The following is a 16991-nucleotide window of genomic DNA, read 5'->3' on the forward strand; positions in this document are numbered from 1 at the left end:
GCAATGTACAAGTAATAAATCAGGCTAATTGTCAGATAAGATCCACCTCATTCATTTAATACATAAGAGGTGTTTGAGCAGGTGACACGATACATAAATAGGCCGAGACTGCCATGGTGTTTTTTAATCACAAGCGTTTTTCGTTAGAGTAGCATAAAGTTTGTTCTTACCCGCCGTTGTGCAAATTGCCCGAGGATGACATTTTCTGTGCGTGTAGGAAAGTAGTTGGGTATTTTGTGTTCCAAGACTCTGCTCTGCCTTCTTGTGTCATTTCATCAATCAGTGTTGCCTGGCTGTTAATGGCTTTGTTTTCAGTCGGAAATGGTTCCTGCACCATGTCTAATAGCCATGACCACCGTTACGCGTTTGGGTGCATATTGCCTACACGCGTCGCGTGTTTTTATTACACAACTGTCTTGGGACACCAAGTACTTCCAATGGGAAAATCTTATTATTGCCAGTCTTGAGAAGAGACTAGTCTTCACTCCTCTTGGGGGTTTCCCTGTGACATGTCAGACTTGACTTTCCTCTGACAAAACATCTTCCACAGGTAAAAATAACGCACGTCGCAATTCCTTGAGGTCTCTTGTAACTTACTCGGTGTGCGCTTGTCAGTTTTCCAAGAGTGTGGTTCGTCAAACGATGTGCAAAAGTATGCTTCCAAAAAGATATGGAACGTCACATGAAGGTAAATCAAAGAAACAAGGCAACTGACTAAAACTCAGCGTAGGTCTGGAAAATAAAGGACCAGTTCCGAAACTTTCACAAAAGGAGAAGGACTCCCCCTGTTTTGGTCACATGAATGTTGCTACCAGACCCCATTTAGTTGGAGCCTTTTGGTCTGGAAACAGGATCTAACTATAAAATTATGTTATTGGGAGTTATCGCCTAGCTTGAATTGCTGGTCATTGCCAGCGCGCCCTCTATCGACAAATCGTCTTAAGAAAAAAGAAAAAACCTGATGACTTTGTATTTGGGCATTCTTGTTTGTTTGCAAAAGATATGCAGGCTCTTGCCCTAATAATCTGTGCCCTTGCTTTACTGTCACTGAAGAAAATCGCTCTTGGTATTAATAGCATTGGCTTTGAATTTACTTTGTCAGCAATTTTACATTTTTACGTCGTGGCTTCGATCACGTGTTTTCATTCTTCTGGTGTACACTTCCGGTGCACACTTCAAGATTGTGAAACGGAAAGTACCATCATTTTGCGTCACTCGGAAACCGTCTGGCGGCTTCAACTCAGAATAAAAGGCTTGGTATAAGGAGCAGTGTTGGTGAGTAGCGCACGCAAGCGACACTTCGGTCTTTTTTGTTTTTACTTTGTGTTATTTTGTGGACACGATCTATCAAAATCATTCTCTCAACCAACTGATTCACCACTTCGGTGAAAGTCGCCAGATTTGCAAATCGCGAAGCAGGCCAGGGCAGAAAAACTACAATATTGCAACATCATGATCCTCACTCATAATGAAAACGCATTCTGGCATCAGGTGTAACAAAATAATGCTTTGTTTGTCTCTTAAGAGTCCCTGCTGACATCTTCATGGTACATACCTGCCCCGTTCATTTAGTTTGACCTTCCCAACACAATAACGCTTACCTGCCAACGTGAAATGAAATGCCGTACGCTAGCAGGTGTTGATTGCAGTCCAGTGCGACTGGAACAATTATACCACCGCCGGCCTTTAATGGGCCAGACGTCCAGGGAGGCAGGTGCCGTTAATATGTCTGTCATTGTCGCCGCAGAATGACGTCCTCTTATGTATGGGAAAAACACATTTGCAAGCACTTTGACTATTTTGTTTTACGGGAAACCAGAAATCGAACACCAGGTTGATTGTTGAAACCAATTCTCCATCCACTTGAAGGAGTATTAGGGATGTACATGTACATACTTGCGTAAATACAACTAGAAATCAGTACTCTGTAGGTTCCGTGAAATGTTTTGTTGACCCCAATTCCCAAAATTTGCATTTGTAAGGGTCCCGTTAAATCCCACAAATTTTGGTTTCTTGTTGGGAGTAATTCTCTCCGTTTGGGATGTTTCTTCGATCATTTTGTTCACGACAGCCAATGTATATGAACTGTGTACAACTTTTTAAAACTGGCTTTAGGCGTGTATAAAGTTATGTCATAGCAACAGCACCCAAGGATGTGAGGAAACAGAGTGGAAATGGTTACTAGTAAAAAGCTACCTTTGAAAGAAGTGCTAATAAAAATTGTATTTTCCAAATCCCTTCCAGAGAAATCGATTGTTTGAATTGACTTGAATGGTCAAATCGAGGCCAGTTCATGCTACACTAACAAAAGCGAACACAAACGCGAATTTGTGACGTCAGATCAAATATTCACGCTGCGAATACATGAACACATTTCAACTTGAGCAAAATTTTGCGGCAAATCTTTTGTGAAATCAGCTTCATTTCGCTTTCACATTCGCCTGTAGTATGAACCGGCCTACACACGGCCATTACATGAAGCCCACGTTGGGACCGACGTGTAAACATAGAAAAATATAAAAAAAAGCACATTATACTGATTGGTCCTTAAAATTGAAAATTAAATCATAAAAGTACAGTACTACGCATTACCCCACAACAGACAAATGCTGTGAAATCAAAAGTACTTAAAACATGAAGTTGCTAATAGCAAAAGAAAACACGCCTGGTAGTCTATATATGAATCGTTATACGCGGCAAAATCTGCTGTGGTTTTTATTGAAGGCACTAGACGGCTGACAATACATCAGCTAGTGTGATTAGTCGGTCTAGACGGTTTGAGGAGAATTAAAATGTGAAACCATAAAGTACCGTACATGTATTTAGAATATTTATTAAAAATGTAACCGGAGTGCCTTGGAAACTACCATTTAACCAGTTGCAACACAAAAACCTTCTTTTGACTACTGTTAAAGTTTTGCAAAAATCACAAATAAAAAATGTTAAGAAATTAAAATTCATTTATTAATTATTTTTGGGGGAAGGGATATAGGCAATATGAGGGAGGAGATGCGCTGGAGTCAATAATTCTTGATTGTTGTCTGAGTTCGATGTTGTCATGAGGGCAAAACCGCCTTCTGTGCTTGTCTGAACAGTTACTGCGGGGCAACTGTTATTTAACATGAAAAATGTCACTGTACAGTGCACCAACAGGAGGTCATTTGAGAGTTTTTATTTTCACTTGTTTGTGCTGTTGACTTTTGTACATTCGTACACTTTTTTTTTTGCACGGGGCACTTTTTACAGCTTTGTTTTAGACACCTCCGAATTTTTATTTTCTGTTGGGGAACAAGTTAATTATAATCATATTCAAGATGTATTTTTGCGTTGGGGAGATGTTAATTGCACTGAGCATAAAGTGCTTATTAATATACGTTGGGTAAGGGCAAACCCGTTATATATAATTAATTATAATCACTTACGGGCCTCCAAATATCACGTGTATTAGGTGTGTCCACGCAAGCAAGCAACCCAAAACGACTGGTTAAGCCCAAGTTGTTCGACTGTGAAGTCTAAAATGGTTTCTTTGAAGCAAACCGGTCTCTTCAAAGCAAACTCCAGATGGCACGCTGTTGTGATTTGGTTGAAATATTTTTGCACTGTGGGTATTTGCACGGGGAAGTGTTACAGGAGAGTTTGAGTTATGATGGAAGATGCCACTATGCTGTTTATTCATTGCAGACAATGAGACCGATAACACGCACCTTGCACCTGTTGACTTCATCACGATTTCTTCGGTCATAACAGGTCTTCTGCCGGTGACTTACATTAAAGTATAAAATTCCAACGTGAACTACCCAACGAAGGATCCTGGAGCATTCATTGTTTCCAGCAAAAACTGAAAACCACTTTTGCAAGGCGCCCGTGATTTTTTGGCTTGGTTTGGTTTTAACAAGGACGTGCTGTTTACGATTCTGAGATCTGTCATAGTTCCCTTCCCACACATTCTTGAATAGTGAAGTAAACGCTAAATCTGCCGCGTTGCTTCTTGCATTTACACCTCTGGACGAACCTTCAACGCAGCGTGTGAATGAACATCTTAACCTACGTAATACAACGTACACTTAGTCAATTCAGAAATGATCCGAAAATGATAAGTCGTGACATCTTTATGATGGTTGGGATTGGCATTTGAACTGTCTGAGAGCATGGCAATGCGATACAGTATTCACATCAAGGGTTAAAACGGTATACTCAACTACTATGATAACGCGGTAGAGAAACAGCACCCATGCACGTGCAAAGCCGTTCAGGAGAAAAAAAGAACCAGTTGGTAACCTCGCCTGCTACCCCAAGGGTTGCGTGCAAGTTGATGGTCCCGGGGGAGTACAAAGCGTTTAGTTTCACTCAGGGTATCAACATTTGTTCGTGTTTTCCATTGCTCATTGCATGCCCCAACTAACTGGATTAAAAAGGTAGAAGAAATGAAGCATCGTTTATTTATCAGACCCAATCTTCCACGGGCCCGAAACTGCTTTTGGGAAATCACTTCTGTAGTGTCGTGTGTTTGTGCTCCAGATAACGCCATGAAATAGCCGTGGGCTGCGTCAGTGTTTTGATCAATTGGTTTCCGTTTTCATGACGCAGTGCAATATTTGCTCCGTATTGCAAGGGGCATTTTCCGAGACGGCTCTAATTGTATTCGAGTGAATTCAAGAGAGGAGTGTTTGCACATGTAATGTGGACTAGGAATATTTAGAAATCAATTCTCAGAGGTAAACAACCTACCTGTGAAATATTGAACCTGCAAAGTAAAATCAACAGCTTTCCACAACCCACAAATATAATATCATAGCGTCATAAGAAACAAAATGGTCTGCAAACCGAAATAAGTTAAGAAGGAAAACAGAACAAATATGTTTCACGAATTAAACATTTACTGTAAAGCACAACTGAACAAAATACACCTGTTCCCTATGTGCTATGTTTTTACTGACAACAATACAGGTCGCTTCAACCTGATCTTAATCAAGTCTCTTAATAGACCGTATGCAGGCGTCCCCAATTTCAGTCGTATTCCCCAACATAGTGTATTTATTTGAGAACGTTAAATTCAAAGAACCCAACTGTATTCTGCGATTTCATTCCGACCCCCAAAATCACATTGTACCATCCCATTAAGGGTTTCAAAATTATACTGTACGCTCAGGAATACGACTGAAATTGGCAACGCCGCGAATACGGTCTAGTATGCGGTCATTGATAAGAGAACAGTCCTATAACGATGCGTGAGGAGTAAAAAAAAATACGCCTACTTGAAAATATTGGGCGGCATTCCACCATTGCTTTGAGGAGCAATGCTGTATTACTTTTTGAAATATTGCTCTCAGCTAAGCCAGCAAGAACAATGTTGCATGTAGGAATTATTTTGCAGATTTTCTGGTCTCAGTTGGAGAATCGCTATAGGCCTAACCAAAACACTTTTCCTTGGGGGATAACCATCCCTGCCATGCTCGGCTCCCGGCGTCCAACACAGTGAGTCCCTGTGCACATACTACACACAGGGAGCAGCGATCCCCATAGACCCAGACTACAGAAACATGTTGTTATTTTTAGTGCTTTAAATGGTCTGGTAGTCTCCTCCTTTTGTGTGGATGTACCACGAAAAATCGACTGTTTTTCGGATGACCCGGTGGAGTTCCTCAATCGGAACGACGTTAAGGTCGATGTTACCCCCCCCCAACTACAGCATCAGTCCTAATTATATTTGGGCTCGTCCCAACTATAGACTGCTATAGTTGGGCCAACCCAACTATAGCGCAGAAGTCTCATGTGCATATACCCAACATGTTTACAATGTCATGTCATATATAAAGTGCCAAATTTTGGATGAATGGTGTCAAATTGACAGAATTGTCAAAATGACAGAAAAAAGGCGAGCTTCCCCGCTTCCCCAGTATATGCATCATGATTCTTTTAACACGCTTCCCATGTGGACCATGAAGTTTGTATGGAGACACCGGAAGAGTGAAATTAATTCCCGACGCCGACTGGAAATGAAATTAACGTAGGCACAATACAAACAACACGGATTTCGACTTGAAATCGCGTGCTCAGTTTGGAGCTAACTTTCAAAGATGTTGAGAATGCTGTATAGGAAATCTTTTGGGGTTCAATTATACGGCATAGTGTCGAGCTATTACGCCGTATTCAAAGACAGACGGAAGCTTAGCAAAACAGTCAGGGGCAAAGATACCAGCATTGTAGAAAAATTGATTGAAAGATTTCTTTTTCAGCCTCGGTAACCATTTGTACCGTGCTCGCGAGTTCACGGACTAACATATGTTAAAATAAAGCAAGGAGAAGTCTTGAAGCGGCCTCGCTTCTATATTTGCCCAAGCGCTTATCGGCCTGTTTGAGTATAGTAACATCTGCCCCACCCCTTCCCAGAGGATACCTATGAGGATAATAGGGTTACAGTCCCCATGGCTCTCAGACGTTGCTATCGCATGAAGCTATACACCTGGTTTCGATGTCGTGTGCACCACGGTTTTGAAAAAGGTGGGCATTTTGAATTTTACAATGGAAGATGTAAAGTGAGCAGCAGAGAGTTCCCCCCGCACACTGTTTACTTCAACTAGTGTAAAAATGGTTCCCTTTGGTGATCACTGTTTGCCTTTACCGTCGAGTCGCCCCAGTTCCCCCATTTGTAACAATACTCAAGAGAGTAAACCCGAAGGATAACCTGACACTCCTGTGGTGAAAGGAGCCTGCAGCTTCCCCGTCTCGATGATAACAAACGAGTGTAACTTTAAACTTAATTTTATTCGAAACACGTCGAGCAAGAAGCACTAGGGAGGAAGTCCATCAAAACTCCCCCAACGATGAATTTTAATAAAAAATATGCGCGTATAAAGGCGTCATCTGCAGAGTAAAAAAGGTAATTTTTCAACACACCAGACCTTGTGATGGTGTATCAAGGCCTTGAGATGAAAAAAATACAATCAAAACCAAACAACGCTTTTTCTTTGAAATTGACGTTGATAGGACAATTCAGACAACAATTACTGTACAGACCCAGAAATGAGCTATAGCGTTATAGATGGAACTCGTTCGCCTGAACTCTCTTCTTAAGAAAGGTACGATCACCTTTCCTGAAGACCGTCGATGTAAATACTAAGACAAAAGGGAGACAGAAAAGAGACCAGAAGATTACATCCAGCCGAAAAACCCTTATGCGAGCAGCCAAAAACTCTCATTGCCAGAAGTCACGACACCATGGAAACGGTTTATTCGCAGTCAGGCGCAGGATGCGTAGCCTTGGTGTGCGGCCGTACGCCTTCATAGCTACCGAGAGGTTGCTGGCTGCCCGCGTTAATGCATTCCCTAGCAAATGCCCGGAGACGCGTCGTCTTTTGAAACCACTACTTTGAGCTAAACAGCGGTCAGGAAGTAGCCCGAATGACCACTTAGGCACGTCCTGTTCGCCATGCAAGGAGAGCTTTCTGAGGAAGGATTATCCAATCTAAATGAAGGGTTCGAGATGGCTAGAGACACATATTCCGCTGCATACTCGACCCACTACTCGCCATAGACCAACTGGCAATTGGCACGTTTTAGATGATAGTCTGCACGAAAAACATTCGGTTGTTTTAAAGGTATCACTGTAGTTTAATTCTAATTTCCAACGAAGCTATTCCAATTAAATTGCTTTTGAAGTTTTGAAACTTCACATCACACCATATGCTAATCAGTGCATTCAGAATGACAGGTATTTAATATCATTCTATATCTCAGTATTAAACCTACGTTTACTTTTTACTTCAAAGTGGCTTGTCTGTTCCAAAACTGAATCTAAACATTATGCACAAGCGTGGAGATCTCTTAACTGGGAAAACATTTTGTTTTGTGCAAGTTACGGTACAAAATACCGGCCCCGGTTATCTGAGCCATAGTCTGTATGATATTTGCTTTTATTTTTACTATATCCTCTTAGAAGGCTATGAAGCCAACTCATGGTCGGCTTAGTCAATAATCGTTGATTCGAAAATAATTCCCGACTCTTTTCCTTGGAAGAGCCAGCTGTTGTCTTACCAACCGACCACTGGGGAGGGAATCTGAGTGAAGCTCTTTTCTTGATACTAGCATTTTTAAAGGCATTCATGTTGCAAAATATCAACTCCATTGAACATTGTCTTTTTTACGCACATGGTCAACAGTATGGTTCATACTTACTGTGGCCTGGTAACCGTGAAAAGACACTGTCCATGATTCACGTATATATAAGACAAATAAAATGTGAAGACACCTTGCGTTGATTCTTCGACATATCGCAGCAAAACACGGCATAATTCTTGTACACTTAAGAAACAGAAACATAATTCAGTACTAACCTCAGCTTAAGGAGATCCAAGTTTCAATAACAGCGTGCCTCAGAAATACGAATTTCAACGGAAAATATCTCTAAAGTTATGAATTCGGTGATGTTTCCCTGAAGAAAACCAGAATTAAAGAAAATTTGACAATATTGTTTCAATAACACGGAATTCAAGAATTTATCTTTTAAAAACGTCATTTCGATAACCTATCACTGGAAGCAAAGCTGTATACTGTATAATCATGTCAATGTCACGTACGCTATGCTCTATTGTATACATAAATCAAAGTATTCAACTAAAGCTCCAACTGTGTAAAATCTAGTACGTGTATTATAATTATGTGTCAGACACGGACCTTCATTACATGGTGTGTTCACGGAATAGTCTCTATTCACCGCTGAGCGCAGATGTTAATACAATGCTTTCTGCAGGCTGCTTTGCGCAATGAATTGGACGAAACGGTAATATTAAAAAATATTGCCCCTCTTGCAAATTGCCCCTAAAACGCTCCCATCTCCGGGCATGTTTCTCGTTAGAAGGCTCGCCCGACGACGGTACTGCACGTACCGCCTAACCTTGGCATAGTCACGTCCGAGTTATTTGCCATCTGTTACATTTTCTCGGGGTCTGGACTTTCTCGCGCAGCATTGCGACAGTCATTGTCATCAGGATTTGTTTCATTTGTCTCTGTGGGTTTACAAGATTTTTCGAACCGGGATGTCAATAACGTTATGAAGTTGGAAAAAAATCCAGCCTAAAACTATGATTGAATTTAACATTATGCACGCACGCGTTTCAACGCTATAAGCTTGAGGATATTTTCAGCCCATTAAAGTACGTGTACTTTTCAAAATGTGTGTACAACTTTTACTGGCAGTGAGATGACAAAGAAACGAAACGATTTCACCCTTTTCCTTTTTGTTTAATCCATTCCGACATTTGTAATGTGACACAACGTTTGATTCGGCCGCTGTTTCACAACTTTTAAAACGGCAAACTTACTTACAGAACCTGAAAAAAGTGTTTTAGACTGGCACACTTTACCCTAATAGTGCTCACGATTGAATTTGTATCGCATCGGTGTGCATCCAGACTGTTTATCGGAGTATGGCAAGAGATTTTGTGAAAATGCATGTTATGACAGAATACCTCATACTTGGCAAAACACAGGTGTACTTCTTCTCATGGTTTAGAGTGGTTTATTCTTCAATTAACACTGTGTGTTTATTGTCTCCAAAAGCTGTCATAAATGTTGGCCCTTGTTCTGTTTCACACTCACTTTGCCCCCTCCCCATGTTAAAGTTAAAACATGGGCTTTTGCTTTTGTGATTGTAGCGCAAATATTTCATAGACTAGACCAATCACAGATATTTAGATAAGAGTTTTAAACCAAACATTACCAAGAAGTTTAACCAATCACAGCCAAGCGTTTTGACCAATCAGGCGAAGGGTCGAGGTAGTACTGATATGCAACACCAGAACAGTGACATTGTAAGGGGAAAACGCACACGTGGATCATTCTGTCACAACGTTTTGAGAAAGTTGGATCAATTTGTCTGCCACCACTCTGGCAGGTTTCATTTAAAAGTGACATTGTTTGTTCTACAGGATTCAAAGATACCTTCTAATACTCTGACATGTATTATTATCAAGGTTGTTGCTATACCTGTTGACGTTGTTACTGATATTGATGTGAGTTATAACACACTGTGACTTGATCTGTGTAAGGCCAGCCACTCCCCCTTATAAACCCTGGGGAGGGGTATGTTGTATTATGTTACTTAGCACAACCCTGTACCCCAGAATATTGACCACATGATTTGATCCTAGCTTGATTGCTCCTTGGTCTTGGCGTCCATTCATTAATGACTGGCCTACAATACTGGACAAATCTGGTTGGAACATACCTCCCCCTAGCCCCTGTCAATGTAGTTTCTCATTGGGTAAGTCGGGCCGAATCTTCGGCCAATAAATGACCGCAACATTGAACGGAGTGGGGGGATCTTTTCACCGCACTTTCCACGAGGTGTTCGAACTATTTTGTCCAGGATTGTAGGTGCCAAATGATAATTGATTTACATGGACATGGGACCTGAGTGTCCATTGATTGACTGGTTGACATGTTTTGGGCCTGTTAGCCGAAATTCCTGATGCCAGCTTGTCACAACAAATTTGGTATCTGGTAGATAAGTTTCAAAGTATGCTTGAAGCTGCGAAAAGAAACAGAAGAGATTATGTCTTGAGTTTCTTCATTGGTGAGTCGGAGTATAATTCGAGGTAATAATTAGCGTGCGTAGCGATAACTTGATGCTTATCTTCAGTATGAGGTTAAATATTTTGTTCATGCATTGTCACAATGACATCAAAGAATACGCAAGTCTTCCTGGTTTAAATTCATGGTTACATGTTTGATTTTGAACTTTATCTCCGTAAGATTTCACTAGGCAAGGTGACACCAACTTCGACTCTGTCAAAAATGATGAAAAACAGTGAATCAATGACATACTTGCCACCCCAAAATTGTCGGACAACAATGATTTCCATCACAAATCTTATTGTCCATGTGGAGAGGAGAATTCATACCGAAACTTAAGACCGAAATTCAAGCAAAGGTCGAGCCAGGTAAACACTCGGGAGGGCACCGAAATGGCAGAGCTGTACAAAGCAATCTAAGACTGTCAACACGATCTGCTCAGAAATTCAAATGTAAACCTTTGTTCGTTATGTGAACTGAAACACACGCACGTACAGGCGATTAAACACGCCGGGCAGGCCAAATGTCTGCAACGTTTATTAGTTTTGCTGAAGGCATAGGGAGGCCTCTCCAATACCGTTTACTCCAGGGAAAAGCGTTTGTTTGTTTTTCGCTACGCAACCGCTCATCAAGAAACGACCGCGTTACGAAACACTGAGAACTTGTGATGTGTAAATAGACCGCATGGGCTTTACTTTTGTCGGAAACTATCATTAAACGAACCCTCAATCAAGACTCAAATGAAACCACACAGATTTCAATCAAAACGAAGGACAATACAGTATTGATTCAAATGATTAATCTAAGCCATTCAGCATGTCACTTTTGTCACGTCAACACAAATGATGAATTGGTGGATATGACAGACTTAGTAAGTGCAAAGCACTTTACACATTGAAGTATACCTTTAATACAATTCTACATGGTATCTAATGGATATGGCTCTGAATTTAGCTGAGCATGCCAAGGAACATAGCCCTAACCTTAAACATCATTTTACCTCTCGGCCACAGCCCCGTTCAGGCAATCCATTATTTCGAAACTCTAGGATTTTCATCGATACATTTATATATCAACAAAAGTTCACTCAATGGCAAATTTTTTGCACTTTAATGTTAGCCAGTGCATGACATGGCTACATAAACACCATTGCACTACCGTCATTGATATGGGATTTCAATTTTTATGTTACAAATAAAATACACCTTGGGGCCAAGCATGGTGGGATTCGGACATTCAAGAGGCAAACACATTGATCGTGGTATTTCTACATTGTTGTGCACATTAGTGACACATATAACGATTTTTTTGATGATGCATATCGCTGGCGAGGACAAAATGCATGTACTCTGCAATCTGAGCTGCCCTCTGTTCTTCAAAGGAAAATCTGTTTTAAGTTTTTGGTGCTTCGCGTAGTTCACGTTTTGGCATGTTATCCTACTTGCATTAATAGTGTGACCTTCTGCCACGCCCACAAACACAGACAAGTGATCCACACTCACCAAAAGAGGTTGTGACATTCCTTCGTTTACACTGAATTCTGGGGAAAACTTGTACATTATTGGTGCCGATATGTATTAATTGTGGATTCGTCAGCTTACTGGTTTGAAATAAAATGTTCGATGTGTCAAAAAGGCACTGTGCCGGCCGTCGAGACTGAGGCCAAGTGTTGCTACAAGGTGTCAGGAGATGAAACCATCAGCTGGCCTGCAAAATGATAATGAATGACCATTCATGTCTTTCCCGTCCTCCCTTCAAGGAAAGGTTTCCAAGGCGTAGCAGATAGACTCAAATTGGCAGTCCTCGAATAGACAAAAAAGAATCAGTCATCAAGCCCCATTTACACCCTGATCCATCTCCAGATGAGGAGCTATTCACGCCAAATGCCAAAGTCTCACGTGCGCGCGCCAAAAAGTACGAACCGCGCAGGGGAGCGAAGAGATACAGCAGACATCACCCCCCCTTCACCGGTTTACCGGACTCTCGTCAATTAAAGCTATACCCGGGACGCGGGGGGTTTCGGGTAGCCAGGGGCGTAACGAAGCTGTGATCGAAGCGATCACTTTCTGATAACGCTCTCCCCCTCGAAGTAGTCAGGCCACCGCATATATTTTCGTGGGCATCCCACCAATTACTAGATTCAGACTTGCTAGCTTGCCGTACTTTGACTGTAAAGGACACTCGCCAATGGCTGAACGTGAATTAGATGACACAAAGAAAACGGCCATTTTTTGTAAGTTTTACCCTTTCTTACATTTGCATGTCTACGTATTGCATATTTGACACTTATACAAACAAAGAACAGACTATTTTTATTTTATATTTCCATAATAATTTAACAAAGAAAAGACGCACTGAAATCAACAGTTTGCAATTAAATTTGAAAGAGTCCAGCACCTTCCAAAACGATGACGAAGACTAGTGTCTAAGCAGGCGGTAACAAAATCTTCTGTCGTCTCCATTTATGATCTTTTAGTATATCTTTCTAGAAATGTTGCAGTGAGACCTTGTAAAGGTGCATTTGTCCTGTTTCTGAATCAAACATTCATTATAATTTCAGTTCATTACAAGCATTATGCAAACATTGTAATTAAGCATTCAACGACAGTGACGCATTGAATATTTCAACATTGAAAATTGAAAAGGAAAAACTCGAATCAATGAGGGAAGTTCAACCTACTGTGCTTCGTGTTCCCGATGGCAAAAGGTAGTAGCAAAAATCGCAATGTTCAAAATTAATTCCATAATAATCTCACATATGCTCACTGTATAGTCTTTCTAACCTTGAGTTCTTGTTCTGTACCCAAAATATGTGGAGGATGGGTGAACCGACCATTTTTCCTCTCATCCACTTATTTACGAAATAATTATACACTCTAACTTGGTATAATCTGTTCCAGCAAAGTATACGTTGTTCCGCCGTATCAGAAAGGTTTTGCCCGCGCTACCTACACCGAATGTAGCTGTAAGCTCCACGTAACAAAAAGACCATACCCATAATACGCTTGAGCCTACAAGCAGGGTTGTAATTTTGTGAGTGATCTTTTTCGATTTGGCGAATGCCTTGAATGTGTCATGATTCAGGTTTTGCTTTTTAAGTTATTTTGTGTTTTTTTAAACGTGCAAGCACGAGAAGCTGAAGTAGATGTCTGAGTACTCGAAGAAACGTACACTTTTATGCACAATAGAAGAGGAGTTCTTTAAATCCGTCTTAAAAGCCTATTTCCTTTTCTAATGTATACTCGCCGCAGGATAGAATTCACCTGTCGGTAATGAACTTAACAGCTGGTCGGAAAAAAGATACGCTCTATCACTATACATGCAAGTTGACTTAACAAGTGTGATGAACTTTCTCCCACCCGCTCCTCTCCACTCTGGCTAAACATTAAACAAGTGAACCGTTGATCCATTATCATTAGTTTCGGCAAAAGCTTGACTTCAAATAAAGCTGGGACAGATATAGATCAGCGACCCACAGCAACAAACACGTGAATACTTCTCAGATTTATCAAGTTGGATGGACGATCTTATACTAGCCAAACAAAAGGCCATATTGTAGAGACGGAAGCACGAGAGTATAGATGATCGGTCATCGTGCCGTGGTGCTATGGGGCAACACAGTCCGCTCCTCGGGTATACGCGCGTTCAGATGAATATTAATGCCATGGTGGGCTTTTCGTTTTGTTTTTGAAGAAGAAAGGGCGCGAAAGTGGATAGGGCAGACGTGTTTGATCTGGCCGAAGGCGTGTGGGGCGTCCCGAGGCCGGGTGCTGCCGACGTAAGGAGCCTCTCTCGGGAAGACACTATCTTTACTTTTGTCTGGTTCAGTGTTAATCATGCAGATATTTCTATGAAAAGGACGACGCGGAGAGACGTGTGATGGCAGAACAAACGTCATAAGACTTGTGAATCGCATCGTCCGAATTCAAGATACTTTATTGGACAAACTGAGAAAATCACCCCAACTCAACAAACTTGTTCTTAAAATTCAGTAAATTGCCAACAACAACCTTTATTGCATGTGTTGTTTTCTAGTAGTCCTGCAAGCTCTATATTATTCGAATAATAAGAAAAACCTCCAGAAAAAACCTGCTGCTGTATCCTCTCCCATTCTCCGAATTTTAAAGAAATGGCAAGAATGAGACTCCTAATACTTAAAAATGACTTTTGTCATAATCTTGTTTTTAGTTTAATCTCTAGTATAATTAATCAAATCGATTTTCTGCGCCGATAGGAAATTTTTACGCTAGTTACGAATACCATTTAAGGACAATAAAGACCTTACAAGTAGCATACAAGTGACATTCTGGGGTTTTACAAAGGTGTGTATTCGTGCAAGACACAAACTCAGAACTAAGAATTCCGTACATGACTTCTTCGAAGGTTTTTGGATAATGATGAGCCCACCCCTGCGGGCCAAACACCACTCTTAACTGCAGAAGTTACAACGCACCTCTCGTTGCAAGATATGGGCGATGGACGCGCCCTCCGGACATCATGGCGGCTTGCAGGCTGAATCCTTTCAATCTCCCGGGCCATCAGCTTCTGCTGGTAAAAGTTACTCGTCCATTCACTTATCAATGGCTGGGATCCTCTCGTTATGTCTTCATACTTCTCTTGCGTGGAAAAGGATCGTCCTCCATTAACAATTTTCTGTCGGTGCATCACGAGACTCTTCACCAGTCTGAGTGCAACTGACGCAGGCCAATATTATCACAGAAGGTTTGTGTCACATATTGTCTCATGTGTGACACTATTTCACAGATTCCTTCTCCTTATGATCACAAATTGTCGCACTTGTCGTGGACGTTGTCATAGTCTCGTTAAACGTCGTGGCGCCATTGTAAAATACCCACACTTCTGGCAGATTGTGGTGTCTTAAAAAAATGAGGTTTATTTCTGCACCTTGTGCAAGCTTTCATTAGCATTAACACCAAAGGTAGCAAAATGCACTCAAATTGTCCAATCGAAAATCAAAACTTAACTCAACTGGGACACCATTGTGTACTCATACGATTTACATAAAAATATTTGCGTTAAAATCTTAAAATGAGCCTTGTCAATTTTTTTGTGGTATTCGATAAACAATCGTCCACTAAATCGTAGGCCTAATGGTCTAATGGGCCAGAACTTGGTACCTATCTAGCAATTATTTTTCACAAAAAGCTGGAGTTATCACCACTTGTACAGTGGTGCTTGTCAAAAATAGCAGCCAGGATGCATCGACGACACATGGGGAAAACAATTGGCAAGAGACGACCTTAAATCGTCTGTCAACATTCCCGCCAAAATGGATCCGCAGGGAGAAAAGCGCCAAGCGCATTCATCATCACAGACTCCTTGCCGTAAACAGACATTAGCAGGCAAGGGGAGCCGTTGGCGGGATTTCAAGCAAATATGTCCCATAAAAAGGCGGTCCTCGACGTCCGAGAATAGACGGGACTTGAGTCAGATGGGCGACAGAGGTTGTGTCCTAGTGTCACCCAGAAACTGTGAAATCTCATTTTAATGGTGTCAACCTAAGTCGTTGATGATACAGGCCTACACGCTGTCAAGACCTGAGGTAAAAAGTGCCAGAACGGTTAAGCTATCACATCCGTCTGCAGCAAGGCCAAACTAAAATGGGCCACCCAATCAGACCATGATGTCGTTGAGAGTTTACACAGAAAGTCCCACCACTGTCGTGGAAACAGAATTTCTGGACAGAAGATGCTTGGAGATGTAAGTAATCAAATGTGAGGACGTACTCCAGACCTTGGTAAACGGTGCATCCATATGTAAACCAGGTAATTGTTTGACAAATAATCGAGGGACAACAGCAGAAAAAAGTAAGATGGGCATTTGCATGAATAGCGCATAGCATTACAATCAAAAACAAAACACGAGGAGAAAAGCAGTGTATAAATTATTACAGCCCCAAAATAGGTACAAATGTTGAAAATATGGTTTTGGGTTGTACGAACATACATTGTCTTTGTGATCTTAAAATCGATATTCTCCAGATCTTGTTTTATTTGCTTTTTACACACCCAGGTCTCTTTCTTAATGGCTTGGTTTGACACACGGCATTTTAAGCTATTGCAGGCGATTCATCAGTAGTCCTTCACAGTAATCTTTTCTACTCTAATGTCGCTGACGTCAAATCATTGGCCCTCGCTTTTGCCTCGGCAGGGGAATCTAACCAGACGTCTTGAACCAAAGGCTAATTAACGCGCTACTAGCCAACCGGGGACGAGAAGGTGCGCTCGTGTGGGACATCTCGAAAGACACTTCGACTCATGACGATCGGTCGGGTTGCATCACTGGAAAGCTCCTCCGCTAGAATCGAAGACATCACTGCAATTGCCAAAGACGAAGGTAAGCCGTTATCCAACATATTGATATTACTTCAGACCCGTCACGCTACGAATTGGGAGCTG

General features: G+C 41.4%; 1 protein-coding gene across 5 annotated transcripts in view; it reads left to right on the forward strand.

The window, feature by feature from the left end:
* The first annotated feature begins 12682 nt into the window (after positions 1–12682).
* LOC110991061 (oxytocin receptor A-like) overlaps positions 12683–16991 on the forward strand; it is a 47357-nt gene continuing 43048 nt past the window's right edge. For 2 of the 5 annotated variants that reach the window (XM_087134207.1, XM_022256169.2), the window contains exons 1-2: positions 15973–16358; positions 16744–16929. The gene's annotated coding sequence lies outside the window, so the exon portion shown is untranslated. Of the gene's footprint in view, positions 12806–15972; positions 16359–16655; positions 16930–16991 lie in introns of those variants that run through there. The other 3 variants (XM_087134203.1, XM_022256170.2, XM_087134204.1) reach the window with 3 other exon arrangements.

The sequence above is a fragment of the Acanthaster planci genome, linkage group LG03 (assembly GCF_054643075.1).
Source record: "Acanthaster planci isolate LZ-2023a linkage group LG03, COTS_SCS, whole genome shotgun sequence".
NCBI lineage: Eukaryota > Metazoa > Echinodermata > Asteroidea > Valvatida > Acanthasteridae > Acanthaster > Acanthaster planci.